General features: G+C 44.1%; 1 long non-coding RNA gene across 2 annotated transcripts in view; it reads left to right on the forward strand.

The window, feature by feature from the left end:
* Positions 1-25,203, forward strand: part of LOC130367742 (uncharacterized) — a 429,675-nt gene that overhangs the window by 13,285 nt on the left and 391,187 nt on the right. The window lies entirely within an intron of this gene.

A 25,203-nucleotide genomic window follows, 5' to 3' on the forward strand; every position in this document is an offset into this window, starting at 1 on the left:
TATGGTGTGTTGGTTTCTTAATCTGCCATGTTGTTCTTTCTTTCCTTTTGTTTTTCAGATCATCCCTGCTTGGTCTGGATTATGGGCCACTCATATGTGCATTTGGGGGCGGTGCGGGCTTCAGTTCGCCCGAATTGAAGGCAATTGGGGTTTTCTAGGGAGGTGGTGGTGATTAGGTGGTTGGGGCAGAGAGGTATGGTGTGGAGTAGAGTGGTGCGAGAGTTTACTAAGTTTGTACGGCTTGACAGGTCGCCGGATATTTTAGTTTTACATGTGGGAGGGAATCATTTGGGAGCTCGCCCATTCCGTTTTGAGAGTGTGGGCCATGTTTCCTAACATAGTAGTGGTGTGGTCCGATATTGTTCCGCGGAAGAGGTGGGACCTAGCCCGTTCAGTGGAGAGGCTTAATAAAGCCAGTATAAGGTGAATCGGGCATTGGGAAAGTTTGTAGCTCGTAATGGGTCGGTGTCCGTGAGACACACTGTGTTGGAAGATGGTGAAGGGGCTTTTTTGCGGAGGGATGATATTCACCTAAATGCTGTTGGTATCGATGTGTGGTGTTTGGCTTTACAAGAGGGGATTGAAGTGGCTATGAAGGTGTGGAGGGATGCAAACTCCTATGGAGTCAGGAATTTGCATTGTGGAAGGGGGGTCCTTGAAGTCGGTGAGGATAAAGGTGTGGACAAATCCTAAAGGGAGGGAACCGACTTTGTTCTGGACTCCTTTGTGTAGGTTTTTGATCTGGGTGGATGGCGGTTCCAGTGGAGGAATTCAGTGATGGGCGGCATAGGCCTTTGGGGGGGGGGGGGGGGGTCCCCCCGTGGGGGAGTGTTCTGTCTCTGAGCCAGTGGGGATCGGCTGAAGGCAAAAAAGGAGCCCGTGTAGGATCTAAGTGGGGGAACCGCCATGGGGAGTTTTTGGCTTCGAGGACCACCTAGGGATTGTATTGTATTATGTTAATGTTATATTAATGTTATATGTTTGTTATAATAAAACGGCTGCTGTGGCCAATTCATTCCATTCCGTGTCAGTGTTAATTATTGGTGGGAAGGGTTAGGTGGTACGGACTTGGCAATACCTCTGTCAAGTTAGGCCGGACTTTGGCGCAGCTAGGGGGAGGCCATCATGACAGGGTTTGCCAGGGAGTAAGGGGTTAAGGGAAGGAAAAGATACGTGGGTTGATATGGGGACAAGGAGGGAATAAGAGGAGGGGGAATGGGGGGGTTGACGGGTTAAAGGCGATTGGTGGAGGAGGGGGTATGGTGTGGGGGAGAATAAGGGGGGGAGGGGTAAAAGGGATATATAGATGAAGTGGGGGGCGGGTAGATTCAGTGTGACTGAGGGACAGAAGTAGAAAGCTCCGACCCTCCCTCCCCCTTTTTTGTGTGGGTTGTTTTTGGTTTTGTCCTTATGTAGGGGGGGTTTGGGTGGGGGGGGGGTTATGGGGGAATGGGATGGTTGGTGTTAGGGTAAATTTTTTTTGTCACAGCAGTAGGGGCAGGGGGGTCCTCGAAGTCGGTGAGGATAAAGGTGTGGACAAATCCTAAAGGGAGGGAACTGACTTGGTTTTGGACTTCTTTGTGGAGGTTTTTGATCTGGGTGGATGGCGGTTCCAGCGGATGAATTCAGTGATGGGAGGCTTAGGCCTCTGGGGGGGGGGGGGGGGAGTCCTCGCGGGGGAGTGTCCTGTCTCTGAGCCAGTGGGGATCGACTGGAGGCAAAAAAGGAGCCCGTGTGGGATCTAAGTGGGGGAACCGCCATGGGGAGTTTTTGGCTTTGAGGACCACCTTGGGATTGTATTGTATTATGTTAATGTTATATTAGTGTTATATGTTTGTTATAATAAAACGGCTGCTGTGGCCAATTCATTCCATTCTGTGTCAGTGTTAATTATTGGTGGGAAGGGTTAGGTGGTACAGACTTGGCAATACCTCTGTCAAATAGAAGTTTCTTCTCCTTCAGGTGTTCAAATACCACAGGCAGCATGAAATACTGAGAGATGCCCTCTGTACAATGCTGCAGCATTTTAGGGGAATCATGATGCTAAAGCTAGTGGGAAATGGGCCTGTCCCATGTGGCTACTCCCTACCCCATTGCTCTGATTGACCTCCCCCTGTACCCAAACAGGTAGAGGTCTATCAATCCAGGCCGTCAGGGAGGCCAATTACTTTTTTTTTTAGGTCTAGAAATGTAGCAGAGACTACAGATATCAATCTGGTTAGATTATTGGACCAATAGACAAAATACAGAGCATATGGATAATTTTAATGTAAGCATAACTTTTAAGTTTGTTAAATGGGTTCTCCTGGATCAGAAAAACATGGCTGCATTCTTTTAACCTGTCCAAGACACAGCGCATACAGGTACCTGTACGCCCTGGAGGTTTCCGTTCACCGCCGTTAACCGGGCGGTGAACGGAACGGGATGCCTGCTGAAATTATTTAGCAGGCATCCCGTGCCAACGCCCATGTTGGTGATTCAGTCGTCAATTCAGACCGGCGATTTGCGACGATTCCGGGTCAATTGGGTCACCAATGACCTGGTGACCAGGAAAAAAAGGTTGATTGGTGCTGTCCGGGACGGCACCAATCACCCTTGCCCAGCAGGAGTGAGGTGGCATCGGTGCCACCTAACGATCGGCATGATTAGTCGGCCGGACCGACCGACCAATCACGCGTTCTGCGTGGTGGCATCAGCGGGTGATCGACGGTGGGTGGGAGGGGTGTGTGTGGGGAGGCTCACCTGGCTAACGGGGTCCGGTGTGGCTGCGGTCCCGAGCGGCCGTGGTCTCCTGAGCTGCGGCGGTCCCGGCGGTTAGTGGCAGAGGGATCCAACAGCAGAAGGTAAGCGCTATTTGCCTCCTGCTGTTGCTTAGCCACAACTCCCAGCATGCACAGCCAAAGGGCATGCTGGGAGTTGTAGTTATGCAACAGCTGGAGGCACAACTCCCAGCATGCCCTTTGGCTGTCTGCGTGCTGGGAGTTTTAGTTATGCAACAGCTGGAGACACACTTTTTCTATGAACAAGTGTGCCTCCAGCTGTTGCATAACTACAGCTCTCAGCATGCCCTTCGGCTGTCAATGCATGCTGAGATTTGTAGTTTTGCAACAGCTGAAGGCACACTGGCTGTGAAAGACTGAGAGTTTGTTACCTAACTCAGTGTTTTGCAACCAGTGTGCCTCCAGCTGTTGCAAAACTACAACTCCCAGTATGCACTGACAGACCGTATATGCTGGGAATTGTAGTTTTGCAACAGCTGGAGGCACACTGGTTGCAAAACACTGAGTTAAATAACAAACTTTCGGTGTTTCACAACCAGTGTGCCTTCAGCTGTTGCAAAACTACATCTCCCAGCATCCATGGTCTGTCAGTGCATGCTGGGAGTTGTAGTTTTGCAACAACCGGAGGTCTGTGCACCCTCCCCCCCCTCCCATCTGAATGTATAGGGTACATTCACACGGGCGGGGGTTTACAGCGAGTTTCCCGCTTGAAGTTTGAGCTGCGGTTCAAACTCCCAGCGGGAAACCCGCTGTGAACCCGACCGTGTGACTGTACCCTAAAAACACTACACTACACTGCACTACCACAAAATAAAGAATAAAACACTTCACATACACCCCCTTATACTGTCCCCCCTCCCCCCCCCCCCAATAAAAATGTAAAACATCTCGTAAGGCAGTGTTTCCAAAACGGAGCCTCCAATTTTACTGAACAGCCATTGACTGTCCAGGCATGCTGGGGGTTTTGCAACAGCTGGAGGCACCCTGTTTGGGAAACACTGCCATACAGTATTTTTGGAGGCGGAGGTAAACACCATGCTTGCATCCAGGTCCGCCCCTATGCAAATCCCTAATTAAGGCCTCAAATGCGCATGGCGCTCTCACTTCGGAGCTCTGTCGTATTTCAGTTTAGGGCCACATATGGGGTTTTTCCGTATTCTGAAGAAATTGTGTTACAACTTTTGGGGGGCTTTTTCTCCTTTTACCCCTTATGAAAAGATAAAGTTGGGGTCTACACCAGCATATTAGTGTAAAAAAATTACATTTTGCATGCTGGTGTTGCCGCGTACTTTTCATTTTCACAAGAGGTAAAAGGGAAAAAAAGACCCTCAAAATCTGTAATGCAATTTCTCCTGAGTACGGAAGTACTCGATATGTGGACGTAAAGTGCTCTGCGGGCACACAACAAGGCTCAGGAGTGAAAGCACACTGGGGGACATGTATCATTTCCAGTGTATAATAGAAGTTTTTTACCCCTCTGCCTGTTGTCTAAATTTGGCGCAGCTGCGTTAAATGTATCATTCTTGTGCAGCTACTTTCTTGAATTGCGTTTAACCCCTTAAGGACTCAGGGTTTTTCCGTTTTTGCACTTTCGTTTTTTCCTCCTTACCTTTTAAAAATCATAACCCTTTCAATTTTCCACCTAAAAATCCATATTATAGCTTATTTTTTGCGTCGCCAATTCTACTTTGCAGTGACATTAGTCATTTTACCCAAAAATGCACGGCGAAACGGAAAAAAAAATCATTGTGCGACAAAATCGAAAAAAAAAACGCTATTTTGTAACTTTTGGGGGCTTCCGTTTCTACGCAGTACATATTTCGGTAATAATTACACCTTATCATTATTCTGTAGGTCCATACGGTTAAAATGTTTCCCTACTTATATAGGTTTGATTTTGTCGCACTTCTGGAAAAAATCATAACTACATGCAGGAAAATTTATACGTTTAAAAATGTCATCTTCTGACCCCTATAACTTTTTTATTTTTCCACGTACGGGGCGGTATGAGGACTCATTTTTTGCGCCGTGATCTGAAGTTTGTATTGGTATGATTTTTGTTTTGATCTGACTTTTTGATCACTTTTTATTCATTTTTTAATGTTATAAAAAGTTACCAAAATACGCTTTTTTTGGACTTTGGAATTTTTTTGCGCGTACGCCATTGACCGTACGGCTTAATTAATGATATATTTTTATAGTTCGGACATTTACGCACGCGGCGATACCACATATGTTTATTTTTATTTTTTTTTACACTGTTTTATTTTTTTTATGGGAAAAGGGGGGTGATTCAAACTTTTATTAGGGAAGGGGTTAAATGACCTTTATTAACACTTTTTTTTTACTTTTTTTTTGCAGTGTTATAGCTCCCATAGGGACCTATAACACTGCACACACTGATCTCTTATACTGATCATTGTTATCCCATAGGGACCTATAACAATGCATACACTGATCTCTCATCCTGATCACAGGCGTGTATTAACACGCCTGTGATCAGCATTATCGGCGCTTGACTGCTCCTGCCTGGATCTCAGGCATGGAGCAGTCATTCGTCGATCGGACACCGAGGAGGCAGGTAAGAGCCCTCCCGGTGTCCGATCAGCTGTTCGGGACGCCGCGATTTCACCGCGGCGCTCCCGAACAGCCCGACTGAGCAGCCGGGATACTTTCAGTTTCACTTTAGAAGCGGCGGTCAGCTTTGACCGCCGCTTCTAAAGGGTTAATACCGCACATCGCCGCGATCGGCGATGTGTGGTATTAGCCGCGGGTCCCGGCCGTTGATCGCGGCGCGATCCCGCTTCATATCGCGGGAGCCGGCGCAGGACGTAAATATACGTCCTGCGTTGTTAAGGGGTTAAATTTAGAATTCTCCTCAGAGCATAAACTTACACCGCAGCTCTATTTAGTAGGAGCTTTGTCTGCAGTGTATCTGCACCTAAACAGTAAGTGTGTCCTCGTTATTAGTTTTAGAATTTTTTTTCTTCATTATGTAGAGTTTTAATCTCACAATAATACCACTTTTTGCACCCAATTATAACACATCAATTATACCAATGTCCTTATTCTTCATTTAACATCTGTGACACCCCTGTGCAAATCACCTCAAATGTACATGGTGCACTCTACCTTATGGGCCTTGTTGTGCGCCCACATATGGGGTATCTCCGTACTCTGGCTAAATTGTGTCCCAAAAAATGGGGATCTTTTTTCCCATTTACCTCTTGTGAAAATGTAAAGTATGCGGCAACACCTGCATGTCAGTGTAAATAATTTTATTTTTATACACTAACATACTGGTGTAGACTCCAACTGTTTCAATTTCTCCCGAGTACGGCGATACCCCATATGTGACCCTAAAATGTTGCCTTGAAATACGACAGGGCTCCAAAGTGAGAGCGCCATGCGCATTTGAGGCCTAAATTAGGGTTTTGCATAGGGGTGGACATAGGGGTATTCTATGCCAGTGTTTCCCAAACAGGATGCCTCCAGCTGTTGCAAAACTCCCAACATGCCTGGACAGTCAATGGCTGTCCAGCAATACTGGGAGTTGTTGTTTTGCAACAGCTGGAGGCTCCGTTTTGGAAACAGTAGGCACACGGGTTGGGAAAAAGAGTTAGGAAGCGAACAATGTTTCCCAACTAGTGTGCCTCCAGCTGTTGTAAAACTATAATTCCCAGCATGGCCAGACATGTTGGAAGTTGTATTTCGGCAATATCTGAAGGGTCAGATGTTGACGAACTACAACTCCCAGCATGCTTGGGCAGTCTGGGCATGCTGGGAGTTGTAGTTTTGCAACAGCTGGAGGTCCACAGTTTGTAGACCACTGTATAATGGTCTCCAATCTGTTGTCTTCCAGATGTTACAGAACTACAACTCCCAGCATGCCTCGACAGAGTGGGCATGCTGAGATTTGTAATTTTGGAACATCTGGAAGAGCACAGATTGGAGACCATTATACAGTGGTCTCCAAACTGTGGCCCTCCAGATGTTGCAAAACTACAACTCCCAGCATGCCCAGAAAGCCAAAGGCTGTCTGGGCATGCTGGGAGTTGCAGTTTTGAAACTCCCAGAGGCAGCAGTGAGATCGCTTTACGGCGATCTCACTGCTGCCAATGAAGATGCCGCCCTGCTGCGGCAAACTCACCGTGGGGACGCACCACCCCCGGGACCGCCTGGAGGACGCCGCTCGCACCGGGACTGCTCAGGACACCGCATGGCCGGGTAAGTGACGCTGGGGGACGGGTAAGGGACACTTAGCAGAGCGGTGTGTGTCCTGATCCCCGTGATCGAGACTCACACACCGCGCTGCTAAGTATTTTCATCGTGGTCACATGGTAAGATGGCTGGCTATCAGTGATAGCCACCATCTTACCAGGCGCTGGGGAAAAGTATAACGGAAAGCAGTAAATTGTAAAAATAAAAGGAGAATGATTTACAGTGTTAAGTTTATTACAAAGCTATTTTAATGTGACGGAGCTTGTTCAATGATAAGTTATAATATAAGTTCCTATGTAAATGTATTAAATTGTTGGATCATAAAATAACAATATACAAGTGATCTAATGAATAACTGAACTGTAAACAAATATTCTATATGCAAATTATTTTAAAAGTGCTTTGGAATAACCAAGGAGTAAAAATATAAAGCAAACCAAAGGAGGAATTGAGATAGGAAAGTAAAAACATTCTGGTGGTTCCTTAGTAGAACTTTCCTTCAGAAATAGAAAGGATTTCGCTACGTGCAGTTAAAGTTGGCTTATATTTATGGGGAAAAAGACGCACTTGCGTCAAAATTTTTGGTGCAAAGGAAAAGAACGCAGGTAATAAATCCATGTGTACTATATATGCAGCTCCAAGGTACCCTGATTCAGCCACATCTGGACGACATGCTCTACCAAAACGTGCGCAAAAAAATGGGGAAAAAAAGCGCTTGCGCAAAATTTTGCGCAAAAAAATACACACAAAACAGGGGTAAAATCTTTGATACATGTCCCTCACTATGTACATCTGAGGCCTAAATTGGTGATTTGCACAGGGGTGGCCGAGTTACAGCGGTTCTGACATAAACACAAAAAAAACACCCACATGTGACCCCATTTTGAAAACTACACCCCTCACGAAACGTAACTAGGGGTATAGTGAGCCTTAACACCCCACAGGTGTTTGACAAATTTTCATTTAAGTTGGATGTGAAAATGAAGAATGAGATTTTTTTTTCGCTAAAATGTTGGTGTTACCCTAAATTTTTCATTTTCACAAGGGGTAATAGGAAAAAAGCCCCCCTAAAATTTGTAACACCATTTTCTCTGAGTAAGGGAATACCCCATATGTGGATGTAAAGTGCTCTGCACAACAGAGCTCAGAAGAGAAGGAGGGCCATTGGACTTTTGGAGAGAGAATTTGGCATTTACACCCCAAAGGTGTTTGACAGCCCAGTGTTCAAAAGATCTGTGAAACGCCAGTGGGGTGTAAATGCTCACTTCTCCAGTTATAACATTCCATGAGGGGTTTTGTTTCCAAAATGGGGTCACATGTGGGGGGGGGGTCCACTGTTTTGCCAGCACAGGTTTGTAAATGCACATGGCCCCGACTTCCATTCCAACCAAATTCTCTCTTCAAAAGCCCAATGGCGCTCCTTCTCTTCTGAGCCCTGTAGTGCGCCCGTAGAGCACTTTACATCAACCTATGGGGTATTTCCATACTCAGAAGAAATGGGGTTACAAATTTTGAGGGGCTTTTTCACCTTTATTCCTTGTGAAAATGAAACATTTGGGGTAACAGCAATATTTTAGTGAAAAATTTTTTTTTTTCATTTTCACGTCCCACTTTTAACAAAAGTTTGTCAATCCCCTGTGGGGTGTTAAAGCTCACTATACCCCTTGTTACATTCGTTGAGGGGTGTAGTTTCCCAAATAATTTTTTTTTTTTTTTGTTCTGGCACCATGGGGGCTTCCTAAATGTGACATGCCCCTCCAAAATTATTTCAGCAAAATTCGCTCTCGAAGATCCCATTGTCGCTCCTTCCCTTCTGAGCATTGTAGTGCACTTGCAGAGCTCTTTACATCCACATATGAGGTATTTCTTACTCAAGAGAAATTAGGTTCCAAATTTTGTGGGGCATTTTCTCCTTTTACCCCTTGTAAAAAAAGAAAAAAAAAGGGTCTACAAGAACATGTTAGGGTAAAAAATAAAGATTTTGAATTTTCTCCTCCACTTTGCTGCTATTCCTGTGAAACACCTAAAGGGTTAACAAACTTTCTGAATACTTTGAGGGGTGCCATTTTCATTATGGGGTCCACTATAGGGTATTTCTAACATAAAGACCCTCAAATTTACTTCAAAACTGAACTAGTCCCTGAAAAATTCAGATTTAAGAATTTTTTGGAAAAATTGGAAAATTGCTGCTATACTTTGAATCCCTCTGATGTCTTCAAAAAATAAAAACATGTCAATTTTATGATTCCAACATAAAGTAGACATATTGTATATGTGAATCAATATATAATTTATTTGGAATGTCTATTATTTTCCTTACAAGCAGAGAGTTTCAAAGCTAGAAAAATGCAACATTTTTGAATTTTTCATGACATTTTTGAATTTTTTACCAAGAAATTATGCAAGTTTGACGAAAAATTTGCACTAACATAAAGTAGAATATGTCACGAAAAAACAAGCTCGGAATCAAATTCATAAGTAAAAACATCCCAGAGTTATCAATGCTTAAATTGACAGCGCTGCTGCCTCGGGGTCTGCCGGGTCACGACTACGGGGCCAACGTATTGTGACGTCATGACTCCGCCCCCGCGTGACGTCACGCCCTCTCCCATAGACTTGCATTGTGGGGCCGGGCGTGATGGTTCAAGATAGTCTTAGGGCCGGAGTACCCCTATAAGGACAAAATGGGCTTGGTCCTTAACCCCTTCAGGACCGGGGGTTTTTCTGTTTTTGCACTTTCATTTTTTCCTCCTTACCTTTAAAAAATCATAACTCTTTCAATTTTGCACCTAAAAATCCATATGATGGCTTATTTTTTTGCACCACCAATTCTACTTTGTAGTGACATCAGTAATTTTACCCAAAAACGGAGAAAAAAATCATTGTGCGATAAAATTGAAGAAAAAACACAATTTTGTAACTTTTGGGGGCTTCCGTTTCTACGCAGTGCATATTTCGGTAAAATGACACCTTATCTTTAATCTGTAGGCCCATACAATTAAAATGATCCCCTACTTATATAGGTTGGATATTGTCGTACTCCTGGAAAAAATCATAACTACATACAGGAAAATTTATAAGTTTAAAATTGTCATCTCCTAACCCCTATAACTTTTTTATTTCCCGCGTTCGGGACGGTATGAGGGCTCATTTTTTGCGCCATGATCTGAAGTTTATAGCGGTACAATTTTTTACTTTTTGATCGCTTTTTATTCATTTTTTTCATTATATAAAAAGTGACCAAAAATACGCTATTTTGGACTTTGGAATTCTTTGCACGTACGCCATTGACCGTGCGGTTTAATTAATGATATATTTTTATTATCCAGACATTTCCACACGCGGCGATACCACATATGTTTATTTTTATTTACAGTTTTTTTTTTTTATGGGGAAAGGGGGTTGATTCAAACTTTTATTAGGGAAAGGGGTTAAAGGGGTATTCCAGGCCAAAACTTTTTTTTATATATCAACTGGCTCCGGAAAGTTGTAAACAGATTTGTAAATGACTTCTATTAAAAAATCTTAATCCTTCCAATAGTTATTAGCTTCTGAAGTTGAGTTGTTTTTCTGTCTAACTGCTCTCTGATGACTCACGTCCCGGGAGCTTTGCAGTTCCTATGTGATATTCTCCCATCATGCACAGCTCCCAGGACGTGACATCATCATTGAGCAGTTAGACAGAAAACTTCAGAAGCTAATAACTATTGGAAGGATTAAGATTTTTTAATAGAAGTAATTTACAAATCTGGTATCCGTGAAGAGAAATGAAAATATCGGCACTCACCAGTGTGGCTGCAGGGTCTTCTTTATTGAGACATACTCACATGCGGGGTACAGAAGAGAGGGGAGGGGGGGGACAAGTGGTGGCGACCGAGCTCTAGTTTTGCACACTTGGTGTGCTTCGTCCGGCCATCCCGACGAAGCACACCAAGTGTGCGAAACTAGAGCTCGGTCGCCACCACTTGTCCCCCCACTCCCCTCTCTTCTGTATCCCGCATGTGAGTATGTCTCAATAAAGAAGACCCTGCAGCCACACTGGTGAGTGCCGATATTTTCATTTCTCTTCACGGATACCATGAACTTTGCTTGTATTATCTGAGCACCACCTGAGGCATTACAGCTACACCAACTCCCACCTGCCATTCCTAATCCAGCACACTCACGCAGTGCCGCACTATCTCCTATGTGAATAATTTACAAATCTGTTTAACTTTCCGGAGCCAGTTGATATATATATATATATATAAAGGTTTTGCCTGGAATACCCCTTTAAATTATCTTTATTCACTTTTTTTTTCACTTTTTTTTGCAGTGTTATAGCTCCCATAGGGGTCTATAACACTGCACACACTGATCTTTTACATTGATCAATGGTTTCTCTTAGGATAACATTGATCGATGATTCCGCCCCTTGTCTGCTCATGCCTGGATTTCAGGCACTGAGCAGTCATTCGGCGATCGGACACCAGGAGGCAGGTAAGGGGACCCTCTTCGTGTCCTACAGCTGTTCGGGACCGCGGCAGTCTCGAACAGCCCACTGAGCTCGCCGGGGGTAATTTAGTTACACTTTAGACGAGGTGATCAACTAAAAGGTTAATAGCGCGTGGCACCGCGATCACTGCTGCGCGCTATTAGCTACGGGCCCCACGTTATAGAAAGGGAGCGGACTCAAGGTGTACAGGTTGAGGGGTTAAAAACAGTGCCCCACCTGTCCATAGGGTGTGTGTCGTATTGACGCTCAACTCCATTGAATTAATTGGGGATGAGCTGCAGTACAGCTCCCAACCTGTAGGCTGTTGAGGTGCTGCTTTTTTTTTTTTTTTTTTAATTTTTGTAATAAAGCAGGCATGTTTCTCTATATTTGAACACCCCATTCAACCCTTTAAGGATCTGGCATATTTTCATTTTGCATTTGCTTTTTTCCAACTTGCCTTATAATAGCCAAAAAATTTTAAATTTCTCCATCCACTGACCGATATGGGGGCTTGTTTTTTGTAATGACTTCACTTTATCATAACATTTACTCCAAAACCATTAAAAAAAAATTTGAGGTGAAATTGAAATATATATATATATATATATATAAATATATATATATACATATATATATATATATATATATATATATATACAGATATATATATATATATATATATCTATATATATATATGCACTTCATTTTTACACTGTTCACAGTGCAGTCAAACTAACATGTTATCTTAATTTTTTAGGTCAATGCTATTTATACAATATCCAATTTATATAGATTCCATCACTTTTTACCTTTTAATTTTATTTTTTAATTCCCATTACTGGCCCCTATAATGGATCTCCTGGCCGCAGTAGCGATATGACCAGGAGAACAGACCCGCTGTACCACCAACAATATTTGTAACCTGCATTTAAATGCTTCTGTCAATTTTGTGTTAATAACCAGTGTTAATCAGTGTTAATAATCAGCCATGTTGACTATTAGCGGTGGCCCCAGCTATTGAAATCAGCTGCGATGTGCCAGGTTTGGAACGGGCCCGAGTCAGGACCCTTAGTGGCACTGTGACAGATTAGAACCGTTATGGGTTGCCAAGGGGTTAAAGTGTAACCGTCATTATTTTTAATTTAGGAGATTTTAAAGGGGTACTCTGCTGCCCCAGCATTTGTAACATTTTGTTCCGAACGCTTGGAGCAGGCGTCAGGGTTGTGATGTCACGACCATACACCCTCAATGCAAGTCTATGGGAGGGGGCGTGATGGCCGCCACACCCCCTCCCATAGATTCCCATTGAGGAGGCGTGGTGTGATGTCACGAGGGGGCATGGCAGTGACGTCACAACCCCATCGCCTGCACCCAGCGTTCTAAACGTACACCGTTTGCTGCACAGAGATTGCGGGGGTCCCAGCAGCAGGACCCCCGCGATCAGACATCTTATTCCCTATCCCCTATGTCTATGGGCGGAGACCCCCTTTTTAAAAGTTTTTAAACTACTTGATTCAACAATTCACAACCCTTCTACAAGAAAACTGCAGCTAAATAGGTGACCCCCTAAATTGCTTAGGAGCAGTGTCCATGCTGTAATCTGTGCACAGTAGTTGTCTATAGCTGCATTTCATGCTCTGCTGTTCCCAGTGCTGTGTATGTCTAAATAGCTTTACTGGACACTGGACCCTTTCTGTTTCTGGCATCTGCTATGACATTTCCCGGCGAACTTAGCATGTTCGCGTTCACATCGCCGGGCGAACATATGTGAAGTTCGATTCGCCCCCTATACTTTAACATTGCCGTAAACTTTGACCCTGTGAGTCAGAGTCAGCAGACACATTACAGCCAATCAGCAGCAGTCCCTCCCTTCCAGACCCTCCTACCTCCTGCACGGACATCATTCTACCTTCATTCGGCATGCTGCAGGCTTAGAAAGTGGAGGGACAGAGAAGCTGCTCCTGCTGTAATAGGGAAAGCGACAGCTAGGTTGCTGCTAGGTGGTGTATTCAGGGTCTACTTTACTCCTAAAGCACTAATCTAACATCTGCTTTAAGGACAGCACCCAAAAAAGCCCTTTTTAGGGCTCAAATATCAGTCCGTGTGTCTTGCAACAGCTGGAGGCACCCTGGTTGGGAGGGAACCGCTGGTTAAAAGGGGTATTCCAGTGTAAAACTTAAGTTCCTTCAAGCAACTAACTACAGTATTAAAAGGGCTATAAGTTTAGTCCGTGTGTCTTGCAACTGCTGGAGGCACCCTGGTTGGGGACCTCTGCTTAAAAAGGGAACTCCGCTGTCAACCTTTTTTGCTCATTGTCACACTAGTGCAAATCACATTTGGTGTGACAATTGTTCAAATAAAAAAAAATATCTTTCTTGGCTGTGAAATAAAACCAGTGCTGCCTAAAGGGGTGCTCTAACTATGTGCTGCCTAATATGGGGGAATCTATGTGCTGCCTAAAGGGGGGATCTAAATATGTGCTGCCTAAAGGGGGCTCTAACTATGTGCTGCCTAACATGGGGGAATCTATGTGCTGCCTAAAGGGGGGATCTAACTATGTGATGCCTAAAGGGGGGATCTAACTATGTGCTGCCTAACATGGGGGAATCTATGTGCTGCCTAAAGGGGGGATCTAACTATGTGATGCCTAAAGGGGGGATCTAACTATGTGCTGCCTAAAGGGGGCTCTATCTATGTGCTGCCTAAAGGGGGGCTCTAACTATGTGCTGCCTAATATGGGGGAACCTATGTGCTGCCTAAAGGGGGTATCTAACTATGTGATGCCTAAAGGGGGGCTGTATGTACTGCCTAAAGGGGGCTAAAGCACGTTATTCCAAAGAATTTAGGAATAATAGGTGATTTATTCCCTTTATCGATTAAAACCAGACTCTGCATCAACTATGTAATTTTCCATGGGAGTTTTGCCATGGACCCCTCTCTGGCACGCCACAGTCCAGGTATTAGTCCCCTTGAAACAACTTTTAAATCACTATTGTGGCCAGAAAGAGTCCCTGTGGGTTTTAAAATTCACCTGCCCATTGAAGTCAATGGCGGTTCGCCCAGTTCGCGAACATTTGCGGAAGTTCGCTTTTGCCGTTCGCGAACCGAAAATTTTATGTTCGCAACATCACTAGTTGTGACTAGCTAGATTAAGTACATGTTAAAAAGTCTTAAAATCTCCAATATTTTTTATGAAAGAAATAATAATAATGACAGATTACCGCTCAAAGATGTCCAGCGGTAAGAAATGTATCCCTGTATGGGGCCTGAACTCGGTCAATGCTTTGCTCTGCTAGAGCGAGTTTTGTACCCAACACGTCAGCTGGTCGAAACAAACCCGCTCCATTCATCTCTATAGGAGAGGTGGAGACACACGAATGCCTCTCCCATAGAGATTAATGGAGGGAGCGTGTTTCCACATGTTGGGTGTGAAACGTCACTTCCTCGAGCATAGCCGGGGCCCCGTATGGGAAATCGCTTGGGGTCCCAGCAATCGAACTCCCCATTATCAGACACTTATCCCCTATCCTGCAGAAAGGGGATACATTTCTTACCACTGGACATCTTCATTAACCCCTTAAGGACTATTTTGGCCTTATGGACCTGGCCAATTTTCGTTTTTGCACATTCTTTTTTTCCTCCTCCCCTTCTAAAATCATAACACTTTCAATTTTGCACCTACAGACCCATATAAGGCCTTATTTTTTGTACCTTGTGGTTAAACTAACCTTATATTTTGATAGTTCGGACATTTGCGCATGCGGCGATATCAAATATGATTATGTTTATTTTTTAATACATTATTTCATTTAACCCCTTAAAGGGGTACTCCGGCCCTGAGACATCTTATCCCCTATCCAAAGGGGATAAGATGTCTCACCGCAGGGGTCCCGCCGATAGGGACCCCCGCAATCTTGTGCTCAACGCCCACCTGTTTGAGCTGAACGCCGTGGTGCCAGCTCACAAACAGCCGGGTGGCGACCACGGGGCCGGAGTATGGTGACGTCACGATTCCGCCCCCGCTGTTGCAAAAAACGTGTTCAAGTTTGTGCAAACTATTTCCCAACCAGGGTGCCTCCAGTTGTTGCAAAACTACACCTCTCAGAATGCCCGAACCGGCAAAGGCTGTCCGGGCATGCTGGGAGTAGTAGTTTCAAAACAGCTGGAGGCACCCTGCTTGAAAAACAATGAGCAAAGTGTGCAGGGAGAAAAATAAAACATTAAAATTTTGCTCACCTAGTCCCGGTCCCTGCAGATTCGTCTCTGTGTGTTCTGGAGTTTCCTCTCTTCTTGGTACAGTAGGACCTTTCCCTTTTCAGCCAATCACTGGCCGCAGTGGTGTCACGTGTCAAGCCAGTGATTGGCTGATGGGGAGAGGTCTTGTTCTGCAGTAATACACTAGGTTTCCCAGGTCCCATGGAAGATTTGAAATCCGCCCGGGAATTAAACCCAGTGTATTACTACAGTACAAGAATGTGACAGGAGGGGAATGTGACAAGGGGGGAATGTGACAAGACGGAGGCGGGAGAGGGGAATGTGACAAGGCGGGAATGTGACAGGACGGAGGGGGTTTGGGAATGTGCTTTCTGTTTGCTGCAGCCATAATCTCCAGCAAACAGAAGGCAGTTCTTTTCTCACACTCCAGCGCTTCTGAGTGGAATGAATTCTGACAGGAATCTTGTCAGAATCCGAGAGGGATTCTGCTGCGACACTATAACTCATATGCGACATTGTGCGGCACTCACATGCGACACATTAGTAAATATGTGTGAAAAGCCCTAGCTATCAGTGGGAAAAAAGAAAAAATACAACCCGGAAAACTTAGTAAATGAGGGCCAATACGTTTAAAAATGTCATCTTCTGACCCCTATAACTTTTGCCGTGATCTGAAGTTTTGATTGCTACCATTTTTGTCTTGATTGGACTTTTTGATCGCCAGTGACCAAAAATATGCTATTCTGTAGTTTGGGATTTTTTTTTACGTGTACGCCATTGACTGTGCGGTTTAATTAAGAATATATTTTTATAGTTTGGACATGATACCACATATGTTTATATTTATTTTTATTTACATAGTTTTTTTTATGGGAAAAGGGGGTGATTCAAACTTTTATTAGGGAAGAGGTTAAATCACATTTATTAACTATTTTTTACACTTTTATTTTGCAATGTTATAGCCCTTATAACATGCAATACCTTGATTGCAGACACTGATCAATGCTATGCCATAGCATAGCATTGATCAGTGTTATTGACGCTCCATTGCTCCTGCCTGGATCTCAGGCACGGAGCAGTGAATCGGCGATTGGACAACGAGGAGGCAGGTAGGGACCCTCGTCGTGTCCTAACAGCTGATTGAGACGCCACGGTGGTCCTGATCAGCCCAACTGAGCTGCCGGGAATGATTTTTTTTTTTACTTTAGACTCGGTGATCAATTTTGGTCGCCGCATCTAAAAGTTTAATACCGGGTATCACCGTGTGACCCCGCGTTATAGCACGGGAGAGGGCGCAGGGCATACAGGTACGTCCTGCATCCTTAAGAGGTTAAAAAATGGGAAATGGGGGGGTGATTCAACCATTTAATTGCATACACTGTTCAATGCTAAGCTTTGGTTCAGCATTGATCAGTGTTATCGGTGCCCTGCTGCTCTAGCCTGCCATGGCTGGCTGTGAGCATCAGAGCACTGATCAGATGGTGAGGAGGCAGGTAAGGGCTTTCCCGCTGTCCTCTCAGCTGATCGGGACATTGCGATTCCACTGAGCTTCCAGAATCTTTTTTTTTTTACATTACAGAAGCCACAATCAACATTGATCGCAGCGTCTAAATAGTTAATGCCGGGCATTGGCACGATGGGCGATGTCCGGCATTAACACTGGTTCCTGGCTGCTTTTAGCATTCAGGACACACCGGGTATGAAGTGTGCTAAGCATGTGACCTTGCTTGAAACCCCAGTAACAGGAGCAGGGTGTACAGGTACGCCCTGCATCCTTAAAGGGGTATTCCAGGAAAAAACTTTTTTTTTTATATCAACTGGCTCCAGAAAGTTAAACAGATTTGTAAATTACTTCTATTAAAAAATCTTAATCCTTCCAATAATTATCAGCTGCTGAAGTTGAGTTGTTGTTTTCTGTCTGGCAACAGTGCTCTGCTGACATCTCTGTTTGTCTCGGGAACTGCACAGAGTAGAAGAGGTTTGCTATGGGGATTTGCTTCTAAACTGGGTGGTTCCCAAGACAGGTGTCATCAGAGAGCACTTAGACAGAAAAGAACAACTCAACTTCCTCAGCTCATAAGTACTGAAAGAATTAAGATTTTTTAATAGAAGTAATTTACAAATCTGTTTAACTTTCTGGAGCCAGTTGATATATAAAAAATTTTTTTTCTCCTGGATAACCCCTTTAACCCCTTCCCGACCTATGACATACCTGTACGTCATGAGTGGCAAGGTGTTCCCGACCCATGACATACAGGTACGTCATGGACATTACTGCCGCTACTCGCGGCATCCCGCAGCGCCCGGAAAGATGGTGGATATCACTGATAGCCAGCCATCTTACCATGCGACCACGGGGGGTTTCATCCCCCACCCCCCCCCCAGCGATCGCTGCTATCAGCTGGTCAAATCTGACTAGCTGATAGCAGCGTTTCGCTATGAAAATACTTAGCAGCGCTGTGTGTGAGTTCCGATCACGGGGATCTGTACACACACCGCTCTGCTAAGTGTCCCTGACCCGTCCCCCGGCGTCACTTACCCGTCGGAGCGGTGTCCCGAGCGGTCCCGGCGTCCTCCGTGCGGTCCCGGCGTCCTCCGTGCGGTCCCGGCTGCGCTGCGTCCCGGAGGTGAGTTTCCGGCAGCAGTGCGGCATCTTCATTGGCAGCAGTGAGATCGCCGTAAAGCGATCTCACTGCTGCCTCTGAGTGTTTCAAAACTGCAACTCCCAGCATGCCCAGACAGCCTTTGGCTTTCTGGGCATGCTGGGAGTTGTAGTTTTGCAACATCTGGAGGTCCACAGTTTGGAGACCACTGTATAATGGTCTCCAATCTGTGCTCTTCCAGATGTTGCAAAACTACAAATCTCAGCATGCTCAGTCTGTCCAGGCATGCTGGGAGTTGTAGTTCTCTAACATCTGGAAGAGCACAGATTGGAGACCATTATACAGTGGTCTCCAAACTGTGGACCTCCAGATGATGCAAAACTACAACTCCCAGCATGCCCAGACTGCCCAAGCATGCTGGAAGTTGTAGTTCGGCAACATCTGATCCTTCAGATATTGCCGAACTACAACTTCCAGCATGCCTTGGCAGTCTGGGCATGCTGGGAGTTGTAGTTTTGCAACAACTGGAGGCACACTAGTTGGGAAACATTGTCCGTTTCCTACCTCAGTGCCTCCAGCTGTTGCAATTGTTGCAAAACTATAACTCCCAGCATGCACTGACAGACCATGCATGCTGGGAGTTGTAGTTTTGCAACAGCTGGAGGCACACTGGTTTGGAAACACTAAGTTTGGTTGCAAAACACTTGAAAGTTTATTACTTAACTTAGTGTTTCCAAACCAGTGTTCCTCCAGCTGTTGCAAAACTACAACTCCCAGCATGCACGGACAGCCAAAGGGCATGCTCGGAGTTTGCAACAGCTGGATGTTTGCCCCCTCCCCCCAATGTGAATGTACAGGGTACACTCACATGGGCGGAGGTTTACAGTTAGTGCTGCAAGTTTGAGATGGCGCAAATTTTGCGCTGCAGCTCAAACTTCCAGCGGCAAACTTGCTGTGAACCTCTGCCCATGTGACTGTACCCTAAAAACACTACACTACACTGACACTAACCTAAAATAAAAAGTAAAAAACACTACATATACATATACCCCTACACAGCCCCCCTCCCCCCAAAAAATGAAAAACGTCTGGTACGCTACTGTTTCCAAAACGGAGCCTCCAGCTGTTGCAAAATAATAACTCCCAGTATTGCCGGACAGCCATTGACTGTCCAGGCATGCTGGGAGTTTTGCAACAGCTGGAGGCACCCTGTTTGGGAATCATTGGCATAGAATACCCCTATGTCCACCCCTATGCAAATCCCTAATTCAGGCCTCAAATGCGCATGGCGCTCTCTCACTTTGGAGCCCTGTCGTATTTCAGGGCAACAGTTTTGGTGCACATATGGGGTATCGCCGTACTCGGGAGAAATTGCCTTACAAATTTTGGGGGGCTTTTTCTTCTTTAACCCCTTATGAAAAGGTGAAGTTGGGGTCTACACCAGCATGTTAGTGTAAAAAAATAAATTTTTTACACTGACATGCTGGTGTTGCCCTATACTTTTCATTTTCACAAGAGGTAAAAGGGAAAAAAGACTCTAAATTTGTAACGCAATTTCTCCTGAGTACGGAGATACCCCATATGTGGGCGCAAAGTGCTCTGGGGGCGCACAACAAGGCCCAGAAGGGAGAGTGCACCATGTACATTTGAGGCGATTTGCACAGGGGTGGCTGATTGTTACAGCAGTTCTGACAAACGCAAAACAATAAATATCCACATGTGACCCCATTTTGGAAACTACACCCCTCACGAAATGTAATGAGGGGTGCAGTGAGCATTTACACCCCACTGGTGTATGACAGATTTTTGGAACAGTGGTCTGTGAAAATGAAAAATAAAATTTTTGATTTGCACAGTCCACTGTTTCAAATATCTGTCAAACGCCAGTGGGGTGTAAATGCTCACTGCACCCCTTATTAAATTCCATGAGGGGTATAGTTTCCAAAATGGGGTCACATGTGGGGGGGGTCCACTGTTCTGGCACCATAGGGGCTTCTTAAATGGGACATGCCCCCCAAAAACCCTTTCAGAAAAACTCACTCTTCAAAATCCCATTGTCGCTCCTTCCCTTCTGAGCCCTCTATTGCGCCCGCCGAACACTTGACATACACATATGAGGTATTTCCTTACTCAAGAGAAATTGGGTTACCAATTTTAGGGTGATTTCTCTCCTTTTACCCCTTGTAAAAATTCAAAAATTGGGTCTACAAGAAAATGCGAGTGTAAAAAATGAAGATTTAGAATTTTCTCCTTCACTTTGCTGCTATTCCTGTGAAATACCTAAAGGGTTAAAACACTTACTGAATGTCATTTTGAATACTTTGGGGGGTGCAGTTTTTATAATGGGGTCATTTATGGGGTATTTCTAATATGAAGATCCTTAAAATCCACTTCCAACCTGAACTGGGCCCTGAAAAATTACGATTTTGAAAATCTTGAGAAAAATTGGAAAATTGCTGCGGAACTTTGAAGCCCTCTGGTGTCTTCCAAAAGTAAAAACTTGTCAATTTTTTAATGCAAACACAAAGTAGACATATTGTATATGTGAATCAATATGTAATTTATTTGGAATATCCATTTTCCTTTCAAGCAGAGACTTTCAAAGTTAGAAAAATGCTAAATTTTCAAAATTTTCATGAAATTTTTAGATTTTTTACCAAGAAAGGATACAAATATCAGTGAAATTTTACCGATAACATAAAGTAGAATATGTCACGAAAAAACAATCTCGGAATCAGAATGATAAGTAAATGCATTCCAAAGTTATTAATGTTTAAAGTGACAGTGGTCAGATTTTCAAAAAATGCCCAGGTCATGAAGGTGAAAATGGGCTGGGTCATGAAGGGGTTAAGTACCAGGACGCAAGGGCGTAGCCATACGCCCTGCGTCGTTAACATTTTAAAGGAGAGGTGTCATGTAAGAAAACGTATCCCCTATCCGAAGGAAAAATGGCACAACAGTTTCCAAATAGGAGATCGCAGGGGGCCCCAACACTCGGACCCCCGTAATCTCCTGTTTGGAATCCTGGCTCTCCTTCACAGTGGTGCGCCACGACTACACTGCTACACCCCCCCATATAGCTGTATGGGAGAGCCGTTCTGCAATCTTTGGCTTTGCCATAGAGCTATATAGAGAGGGCGTGGCGGCACCACTTCGGGCGGGGGTCATGACAGTGCCGCTGTGAAGGAGAGCAGGGACTCCAAACAGGAGATCGCGGGGGACTCCAGCGTTCGGACCCCCCCCCCTCCCCGATATTAAACATAAGTATTCTTACATGATACTTCTTTTTCAAAGAGTACCTATCATGATCTTGTTAAATTTTATAATCCTCCCAGTTCACTGCCCCCATCATGATAAACCACCACATGCCTTTATTTTTATAATTTTTTTGTTTTCTACCTTGATATTGCTCTGTAGTTCTGCTCAGTCACATTCACAGACTGGGAAGGGGCGTTCCCCAGCAGGCGTGACATCATCTGAAGCCATACAGGGGAGAACTTCCTCCCTCACTCTGCTACACGCAACCCAGAGCAGATCAGTGTGTGAGATGAGCTCTGATTGGATAATTCTGCACACACATATCCCTCAGCATTTCCTGATTTTGGACTTCTGCCAGGCCAACAAGAGTCCAAAGTCTGTGCAAAAGATGGGGGGAAATATGCTCTGTACAAGTAGGGAGACACCTAGTAGCAGCTTTTTTAAACACAAATAAAACATAGAAACCTTCATTTATTTTAATCAAAGTACATTAGAAAGATTTTTTATTTACCCTAAGGAGTGCAATAGCAAAAAATAGTTTTAATTAGAGTGCCCATTTATCAGAAGATAAAGGGGGAGATTTACCAAAGTTGTGCAAAGGAAGAGTGGCGCAGTTGCCCACATCAGATTAATTCTTTCATTTTTAAAAAGGCATATGAAAAATTTAAGAAACGATCTGATTGGTTGCTTTAGGCAACTTCACCACTCTTCCTCTACACAGGTTTTAATAAATATCCCCCCAAAATGCGTAAAACAAATTGAAAACTCCCATTATAAGGTTTTTTTGACTGGAAAAGGACAAATCAGGAAAACTATTCACTCCTTGTCCAGCGAAAAGGACCCCTGAAGTTGTAATTTACAACTCTAGCAAGCATTTTCCTACTACCAATGACTGTACAGTGCTAAAATTTAAGGAATATTCCTATCGGATGATGTCATAACAAGCTAATCAGTGGACATCTGACTACTGAGACCCCCACTTATCCCGAGCACACAATTCATTTCGGTGACAATTTTGTACTTGGGATTGGTGGTGGTTTCATTGGTCAGACCGCCACCAATCAGCTTGTTTTTCCCTATGGATAGGGATTAACTTTTCAGCTGGAAGTACCCCTTAAAGGTATGAGCAGACACACATGGACCAGTGGGACCAGTACTCACAGTCATCTCACAGGCCACTTTCGGCTTAGCTCAGGGAGCAGGGGGAGAGGCCGCGATGACTGTGAGTGCATTGCGCGTGCGCACGGTGGCTCACAGGTCCTTGTGTGTCTGCTTGTAGCGGCGTACAGTAGCCTACGCAAATTTGATGCACAGGATTTTCTGCTGCAGATTCCAATGTAAACTAAAGGGCAAATCCTGTGCATCAAATATGCTCAGGATACTGTACGTGTGAATAGACCCTTAATAATACCATAGCATATGCTGTTCATGTATCAAGACAACAAGGAATGCTGGGAGACCCTAGCTTTGTAGCCTAAATATTTGTGAATACAGCTCTAAAGGATAATACAGTCTGTGACTCAGGAACAGGACAACATGACTTATGTCATGTACTTACAAAGTGACTTAACGTCTAGATTCTATGTGGATTGCAAAACATTGTTTTACTCTACATGTATGCTTTAAGATTCTTAGTTTCACCCAAATTATTATTCCAGGGCTTAAAATTTCCTATACTGTAAAAAATATCCCAGACTCCCAGGTGCAGACAATTGTATGTACTTTTATTGTTCCTAAGTAGCTGTTGTGTATTGCTATGTATTCTTTCTTTTTTAACTTTTTTGGGTGCTGCTGAAATTCAAAATAACTCATACTCGCCTGTACCAATCGACCTCAAACCTCTCTGCTTTCTGCATTCAATGACATGCCAACCCTGCAAGAACTGCCCGCTCATCCAGCTACTGTCTGAGGTTGTTCACCACTGCGACCATTGGTTGACTTAGTGGGCAGTTTCTGCTGGGTCTGCATGTTTTTGGGAGCAAAAAAAGAAGCAAAGAGGACCATGCACTATTGGAAAGGAAGCAGTAAGGAACAGGTGAGTATGTGTTATTTTTTTTTTATATTGGCAGCACATAGGGTCATTTAAAAAAAAGTTTGTCCCTGGTCAGATCCATTAACATACCATTATTTTCAAAGAAAATGTGTGTCATTTTTGACACATTTCTCATTTTTAGGCATTCATCAATAAACAGGCGTATTCAAATTTACTTCCAGGAAATGATTTAATTTCACATACACATAATAATAGCCATCCAATGGGGAAGCACAGGGGTAGGGTTGGATACTGGGCAGGGCTGACGCGATCTGGGTACAAGGGGATTAAAAAACGTATAAAAAAAAATAAAACTGATAATATTTCAAGCAGGGATAAAATACACATTGAGTAGGGAGACAAGAGATTCGGTGAATAAAAAGCCGATAAAAGGGGGGAACCAGGGAAGCTGAAATGAGAGTGAATAGTAAAGGATGGGGTAGGGCTTAGACAATCAGGGGTGGGTAGTAGTAAGAGGTGGGTTTGGGTAGTAAGTGCTGAGAGGGGAATAAAGGTAAAGTTATAGAAAATTCAGAGGGATGAGAGTGGAGATGACATTTAGTTTTAGAAAAGACATAATAGGAAACCTTTAATGGGCTATTGAATGAGTCCATCAGTAGAGCACTGATTGAAAAAGTAGATGAGAGGGAAGAAAAAGGTACTGTAGTAGGGAAAATTTACAGAAGGGGCGCTATACTGACAAGAAGCATTCCATTTACACATTCTGTAGAGAGCAGTGGAGCATACACAGTGGTAATATGTTTAGAATAAAGGGAATAATAAGAGAAAGGGAGAACGGTTAAAAGTGGGTCAAATACCAAATGAGGAAGAGAGGAGGGATGTTCATTCTGGATATGCAATGTAATGATATATCTGTCTATATATATATACACATATATAGATATGCTGCCTTTCGCAAGAGCAACAAGAACCTTATACCTTCCGTTGAGAGCAGAAAGCTGTCAGTGGCCTTTTTGCAGGAAATGTGTTATTTTCACCCAAAGAAGTAAATTCTTGTGTGCAAATGAATGATAATACCTCTGCCTTTCTGCACAGTATTTTGTTAGTTACAGTTTAATCAATAACTTTCACCTCTACATTTTTTGTATTAAGTCCCTGTTTTTAAGTAAGTGAGAAATGAAAGGTGTTTTCTGATAAACTCAACATGCACTTGTCAAGCAGTAAGATGTGGATGCTTCGTTGCGATTGATGTAAACCGCTGGCATCTGTAATCTGGACCAGCCATAAAGATTACATCTTTAGGAGCCATAAACATAATCGAAATGATGGGTAAAGACAACTTATCTATTCTAAAGTCAACCTATCTATCCTAAGATAAATTATATAGCTGAATTATATCATGCTAAATAGGGATGCAACACATCTACACCCAATATTTCTACTTTACTAAATCTGGGCTGTTTGGTGAATTAAAGGGGAACTCCACCCCTAGACATCTTATCCCCTATCTAAAGGATAGGGGATAAGATGTCTGATCGCGGGGGTCCCGCCGCTGGGGACCCCCGCAATATAGCATCCGGCACCCACCTGTTTCTTGTCCGGAAGCGCTGGAGAGTCTGGGTCCCCTCCACGGGAACGGAAGTTTGTGATGTCACC

Source organism: Hyla sarda, chromosome 4 (assembly GCF_029499605.1).
Source record: "Hyla sarda isolate aHylSar1 chromosome 4, aHylSar1.hap1, whole genome shotgun sequence".
Taxonomy (NCBI): Eukaryota; Metazoa; Chordata; class Amphibia; order Anura; family Hylidae; genus Hyla; species Hyla sarda.